A 6,005-nucleotide genomic window follows, 5' to 3' on the forward strand; every position below is an offset into this window, starting at 1 on the left:
CCCGGCTCTGTAACGGCTGGCGTGGTCCGCGGCCTCCGGGCCCCGCGCTCGGGTGGAGGCCCCAGGACTGCCGTCTGCGTAGGTGACCTGTGTGGCGCGTGCCGGGCGGGGCCTTTCGTCCTTGGCAAACCAAGTGTAATTTTTTTCAGTGCAGGTTGGGAATGTTGAAGAAAAGCTCTTCTTAACCCTTACTTCTCACAAATATGGAAAAAGACCTAGCGAAGAAGTTAGCAGCTGCAGCCGGTATCATTGAGTGCTTACTAGTGCCCGGCCCTTTGAAAATCGCTCGCTTGGTACTTAATTCTCACACTAATTTGGTAAGGTAGGTGCTATCCCTATTTTACAGGTGAGGAGATTGAAGGTGCCAGTCTTTTGCTCAGGCCAAACAGCAGGTAAGTGGTAGAGCCAGTGTAAAAATGCAGGTCATTAGTCAAAAGATTGCTTCAGGTTTTCTGACTTCAAATCCAAGATTCCTTTCACGGTAAAATATTTACTTTCAACCGTTTAGTCCAGATCTTTTTCTCCAAGCCTATTGCTTAACGTGCATTCTTCCATTCACTATTTATTGTAAAAGTATGGCTCAAATGTATGAAAATGGACTAGCAGCTGAGAATACAGAAATTAAAATTACCTGCCCTCCAAGGGCATCACTCGGCTTGATTCCCCTCTCACCCTGTTTTTTTTCCCATCTTTATTGTTTTGCCACAGGGTTTGTTGTTACTGTTACCTTGGTTGTTGTTGTTGTTGTGGTTTTTTTTGCTACAAAACTTTTTAAATTTTATTTTTCAATTACATTCATTATTATTTTGTATTAGTTTCAGGTGTACAGTGTGGAGGTAGACAGTCATATATTTTACCAAATAATACCCCTGATATTTCTAGTGTCCACCTGACCCGTACATAGTTATTACAGTATTATTGACTATATTCCTTATGCTGTGCTTAACATTCCTGTAACTATTTTGTGACTACCAATCTGTACTAGATCCTTCAGCTTTTTCACTCAGTCCCTCTACCCCCGGACCTGTGCCTCGCCACAGGTTTTGTGCTGTGAACACATTTGGGAAATTCCCCTGACCCCATTTTTTCTCTCTTGAAATACAGTGCCTTTTTTTAAGTTCCATAGCCTCTTGTAATATTACTAACTGCCATTTGTTGAGTTCATATGATGGGTATGGCACTGTATTAAGTACTTCATCATATTTGTTACTTAATCCTTAATATAACCTACCAGCATAGTATTACTTTTGCTTTTTACAAATAAAGTGCAAAGTTAATTGCCTGAGAATACACAGCTAGTAAGTAATAAGTACCTGAATTAGGGTTTCTACCTAGATCTTTGATTTTGCTGCACATACTCCTCAAAGCCTCTGAATTCCCACAACCTTTATATCAAACACTTATCAATTGTATTATAATTACTTGTTTAACAGTTGATCCTTACCCCTACCCCTCAAGGACTCTGAGTTCTGGAAGGTAGAGACTTTCATTATTCATCTTGGAGTTCCTGACATCTAGAATACTTGGTTCAAGGCGGGAAGGGCCTACTAACTTGTGTGGGTGAGTGGGTGGATTTTTGAGTTGATTTTCTGGTGGATGAAGTGATAGACTGAAAGTAAAGTTTTTTACAGTTGGAAGGGATTTGGGAATTAGTAATTTAACAGACATCTGTTGAATTATTAATATGGGACAGTTACTGTGCTAAGTGACTTGCAAATAGTTTCAAACTTAACCTGTATTATTCCTGTTTTTACAGATGAAGAAACTGCTCAGATTTGGCCAAGATCACATAACTAGGTGGGGAGTTGGAGCCCACTATGACTGACTCCAAATTAATACAGTGGTTGTAGCCACTTGTATAATAATGGTAAAGGCTTCATTTTTGCTTTGTTGTATGGATAAACTCATGAGGGAAGGAGACAGCACATCCTTAGACATGACAGGAAGGATTAGAAAAAGAAACAGAAGAAAAGTAGAAAAAGTAAAATGCCCTCATTAATTTTAAAGGATTTAAAAATAAAGCAGAAACAAATGGACTAGGAAATAAATTGATCCCAATAATAGCTGGTATTTGAAAAAAAAAAAAAAAACAATAAATAGACACTTAGCAAATCTAAGGAAGGAGCGAAAACAATACTGGAAACAAAGGCAACATATTACTGATTATGAGGGTTTTTTAAAATCAGAAATGATTTAGTGTAAAATTACACTAATAGTCCTGAAAAATGATGTATAATTTTCTAGGAAAATGTAAATTTCAAAAAAAAAATGGTTCAAGTTAGAAAACCTTAATAAGCTGATAATCATAAAAGAATGACCTATGTAGCTCTGACAAAAGTTACCAAGAACAAAGCAGAAAGAATGGAATACTTTCCCACTATGAAGTATCATAAATAAGGAGAGGGAGGGGAAAAAAACTTACATCTCAGTCTCACTTATCAATGTATATACAGCTATCCTAAGGGAACTATAAAGCCTACAGTGCATTTAGAGAATAATGTCATAACCAAGTTGGGTTTATCCTACCAGTACAAGGATGGGTTAACAGACAGTATAGCAATGAAAATTTCCTAATAAAGGAGAAAAACTATATGATCTTAATTGATACTGAAAAATCACTTGAAAAGTTAGCATCTATTACTTATTCAAAAAGAAGATAAAATTCATATTAAGTAATAAAAGGAAGCTTACTTAACTGAAGGAACAAATAAACAGCACATTTAATGTTAATAGTCCAGGTTATCTACTGTCAGTCCTGCAAGTCAACATTGTCCTGAGAATTTTGGACCCAGTGTAATAATAAGCAAGATAAATAAGGTATGAAATTGGAAAAAAAGAAATTAAGACAAGTGATGTCATTGTTTACCTGGAAAATATAAGACAACTGTAAAATATTAAGTATTAGAAAAGAGTTCAGTAAGATGGAGAGCTAGCAGGGCAACATAGAGAAGTAAGATTCCTATAAACTAAAATAAATGTGTAAATGTAAAGAAAGATTTCATTCACATTAGCAGCAACAGTGGGGAAATCTAAGAATAAACCTATGAAGAAGTAAGCAAAATCTACATGGGAAAAACAAAACTTCATTTATGGATGTTACCGAGTAAAGGGAAAGATGCTATGTTCCTGTGTGAGGAGGTTCAGTACTGCAGATAGGATTCTCCTGAAAGTAAATTTGTTGCATTGGAAGTAAAAATCTAATGTAATTTTTTAGTGGAAGTTGGCAAGATGATTTTAAAGTTTATCTGGAAGATTAAATATGCTAGGTTAACCAAAACATGTTTCGAAAAGATCAATTAATGAGACTTAACCCACATACATATTAGAACTATAAAACTAGACTATTTAGAACAGGGTGGTATTAGAACAGGACTAGACAAAGAGATTAGTGTAACTAGAGTCCAGAAATAACCCCATTATAGAGGCAGAGTTTTTCAAATACAGAAATATAGGTTCTTCAATATTTTCATATACAGAAATTTCAGAATTAAAGTTATTAACAATTATAAAGTCTTAAGAGACAATACAGAAAATTTGTTTTCAGTGAGAAAGAATAACTCAATAGAATTAGCAAAAAACATGATAAAAATACCAAGAGCAAATTAGGAAAAGAGGATACTCAAACTCAGACTGTTGAGACATCACAATGATAAAAACTAAAAGATTATGGATAATGAATGTTTAGAGGTGGTCTAAACAAGTACTCTGAAGACTGCTGGTGAACAAAAGTGGTGAGACCCATGAAGGACAATTTCACACTGTCAAAATTCCAAATGTACGTTATGCTTGAGCCAGCAACTATCGAGTTGTAAAATCTTCAAAATAACTTATATATACTAGGATAGTCGTTGCAACACTTTTTAATGGTAAATAATTAGAAATTTGAATATTCATCAGTGGAAGGATGGCTGAATTACACATCTACATACATTTAGCAACATGGAAAGGGTTATAAGAAATGGTAAATGAAAAAAGAACCTAACAAATTGTTAACTCAGCGGTTACTTTATGTAACAGGAAAGAGGATGTGAAAGAAGACTTTTCTATACTTCCATTTGATTTTTAAAATTTAATTTTTTGTAAGTAAAAACAGCAAAGCACAGGAAGACATGTATTGTCACATAAAGCAAAAGATACTTTAAGGAGTACATGGGCCAGGAGAGGTAAAGAGGCTAATAAAAGCACATTCGTTGTGGCAAGGCGTCATAATACTCGAGAGCAATGTTAATGAAGAAGCCAGGATATAAAAGCCAGATTGCATAGGATTTCAAGGTAAGTAAGGGACTGGCATTAAGGAAGTTTTTCAGGTGGGAAGTGGGCATCAGCATTCCAGATAATTGGAACCCTTTGTAAGTAGGAAGATTATGATTCCAACTAGTAAAAGTGGATAGTCCTCCACCTGTCTACCTTAGGATTTCCAAAGTTGGGTAATTAATCAGGTCTGCATCTAGTTCCAGAGAAGGAAATAGGGCCAACCCCTGACCAAAAATTGAACTAAGGATTTTGGTAACCATCTCTACTTTGTTCCCTCATGCTTTCCAGGCCTTCTTGCTTTACCTCTGGGCATCCCACTGATGCTTTTTAGCTTTTTCTTTAACTTTTTCTTCCTCACCTGCCCAAAAAAGTGTCCATTATTTCAGGGAGCTGACCCCATATAGAATTGGGGAAAAACTTACTACTACTGCTGAAGTTCAGGCCTTGACAATAGTCTGACTTTCCATTTCTACCTCCAGATTACCTTTTTAGTCAGCTAAATCTTTGCACTTGAAGACATGGTTAGATGCCTCATATTTTCCTGAATATTTTGTATAAACCTTTCAGAGCATTTATTAGGCACTAAAATAGGCTGTAAAGAAAGCCAGCCAGGAAAATAGAATTCTCTATTTATTAAGCTGTTATATGAGAATCTTTTAATAGGTAATTAGGTCCTATTTTTATCCCTAAAAGCTTGTTATTAGCTGAATATTTTCAGCTAATATTCACTAGTATTTTCCACAACATGAAAGTTTTAAGTAGGTAAATTATATTGACGTTGTATAAACAGTGAAATTTGTAGTTTTCAAGAAATACACAATTCCTTTTATCCTCACAAACTCATTTCAAATGAAAATGTTCCATCTTTGTTTCCCAGCTTTCCTTGCTACACTTTGCAGTATAAATTATTTCTAGTTCCCAGTGCTATGTTGTGACTTATTTTTCCATCTTTTGGGGCTAAAATTCAGTGTTCTCTGACTTCTAGATCAGGAGATTTTGCCTGTTCGTTAGAGTCATTTAGAACTTTTTAAAAAGTATATTTGTATTGATTTCAGAGAGGGGGAGAGAGAAACAAATGATGAGAATCATTGACTGCCTCCTGCTCCCCTACTAATGGGGATTGAGCCTGAAACCCTCGCATGTACCCTGACGGAATCAAACTGATCTGGTTCATAGGTCCTCAATCACTGAGCCAGGCTGGAACTTTATATAATTGACATTAGTTTTGAGTATAATTATGGAGCATCTTAAATACTAGAGGTGTTTCTGAATGAGAATCTATTAAGTGACTCTCCAGAGATAATCTATTCTTAACACTCACTGTCATTCTAGCGCACAGCTCTAATTGGAGGAGGGGGAAGCATCTAAATCACTACCCTAAATCTAGCCTCCTACTTCAAAGAAAAACTAGAAATTAATTCTCAATTCCAGACCCCAAATCTGTGACCATCTTAATACTGTCCATTCTATTTTTTTTAAAAAAAACATTGATTTTGGGAAAAGGAGAGGGAGAGAACGATAAGAATCATTGATCAGCTGCCTCCTGCACGCCCCACAGTGGGGATAGAGCCTGCAACCCAGGAATGTGCCCTGACCAGGAATTGAACCTGTGACCTGGTTCACTGAGTCATACCAGCCAAGTTGTCCCTTCATTCTGAAGCTAATTTCTCTTGTGCTTTCGATAGTCTTTCCAGCTACAACTGGTCATCTCTTCAACCTTTCTTTCCAATGAGTTTTTAGAATTCTAACCA

Source organism: Myotis myotis, unplaced genomic scaffold (assembly GCF_014108235.1).
Source record: "Myotis myotis isolate mMyoMyo1 unplaced genomic scaffold, mMyoMyo1.p scaffold_m19_p_10, whole genome shotgun sequence".
Taxonomy (NCBI): domain Eukaryota; kingdom Metazoa; phylum Chordata; class Mammalia; order Chiroptera; family Vespertilionidae; genus Myotis; species Myotis myotis.